This window comes from Lissotriton vulgaris, chromosome 6 (assembly GCF_964263255.1).
Source record: "Lissotriton vulgaris chromosome 6, aLisVul1.2, whole genome shotgun sequence".
In the NCBI taxonomy this organism is placed as follows: domain Eukaryota; kingdom Metazoa; phylum Chordata; class Amphibia; order Caudata; family Salamandridae; genus Lissotriton; species Lissotriton vulgaris.
In genome coordinates this window covers 977,104,704-977,106,245 of record NC_141694.1, presented here as the reverse complement: position 1 = coordinate 977,106,245, position 1,542 = coordinate 977,104,704, and positions in this window count along the sequence as shown.

Below are 1,542 nucleotides of genomic sequence, written 5' to 3'. Positions count from 1 at the left end.
GAATGAGAAACAAGATGGCCGCGCCCGTTCACGACCGCGCTGGTAAGTTCGCGCGAGATGTTCCTCGCGAACACTCGCGAAATTGTACTTGCGAGCCGCACACTTTGCGAGATTACACTTCGCACCCGGAAACGGAAATACGTCATGCAAACAAGATGGCCGCGCCCTTGAACGACCGCGAGGGTAACTTCGCGCCTTGCGCTACAAGCGGCTCGCGAAAACGCACAAAACCTTGCAAACTAACACGCCACAAAAAAAGAAATCGCATATTCGCACGAATTTGCGGCTTCCGAATCCGATCTTGCGCATGTTCGCGCCCCGCGAATCCCGCGAAATTGCAGAAAAACGAATTTTGCAAAACTGAAAGCACTCGGCAGGTGCAAGAGTTCAAACTCATCATTAGTAACAATTCACTGTAGTGCTTCCTGACTGGGGCCCCTCCAGAGTTCAGTTGCTAGTTGCAACAATTGTATGACCCTGCTCTGACCCTCACAGCAGGCTCATAGAATAGCTAGAAGTAGGCTACAAAGGTCCTGGAAAAAAAAATGCACTGCAACAGAAAGCAAATTACTGATAAGGAAGCAGGTGCCAGACCTGGAATTTTAAAACAGTGACACATTAATAAACTAACCCCAAATTAATTCATGTCAGTTGAAGCAGGGCAGGTGTGCTTGCTTTTCCCCCCCATAATCTACAGTGATGATGAACCAGAGGGAGGCATTGATGTAACAGAGGGTGGCATGGGTGAAAGAGAGGGTGGCAGTGGTGAAACAGAGGGTGCATGGAGGCTGTGATGATGAACCAGACGTAGAAACAACATAGTCGCGACCGTTGCGAGCCGACAAGTAAGTTCGCAATTGCGAACTAGTACCAAACCCTCGCGAACTGGCAGAAACCCTTGCGAACACAAAAAAAAAAAATCCGCAAATTCGCGAGAATTCGCGGATTTTGCGGATTGCGAGTTCACAAATTCGCAAAATTCGCGAACGCCAGATCCGCAAAATTCGCCCATGCTTAGTCTGCCTTTCCACCCCTGTGCCTTCGTCACCGCTCTCCAGATGTGGACTGATATCTTAGTGGGACCTGTCATTCTTCCATCCAGAGACCTCGAGTACAGAGCCCTGTAATATTTCCCATCACCCAGGAGCCACCGGTCCATGGCAAAGCCCGGATTTATGGCTGGACCATAGAAGCTGTGATTAAGGGCAGCCAGCTGAGACGCCCAATAATACCTACGGATGTCAGGCAGCACAATCCCTCCGTCATACCACGGGAGGGTCAGTTTAGTAATGGCGATGCGCGGCCTACCATCCCAAAGCAGGGTCCGCTGTAGGCCCTCGACCTCTCTAAAATACCCAGACGGGACCAGATCCTGCGTGTTCTGAAGCACGTATAGAAACCGGGGCAGGGACATCATCTTGAACAAGGCCGCCCGTCCAAGCAGGGAAAGCAGCAACTTCCGCCACTCCTCCACATCACGCCGAAGGCGCGCAAGAGGGGGAAGCAAATTGTTCGCATAGCGTACTTTGGGATCAGCAGAAA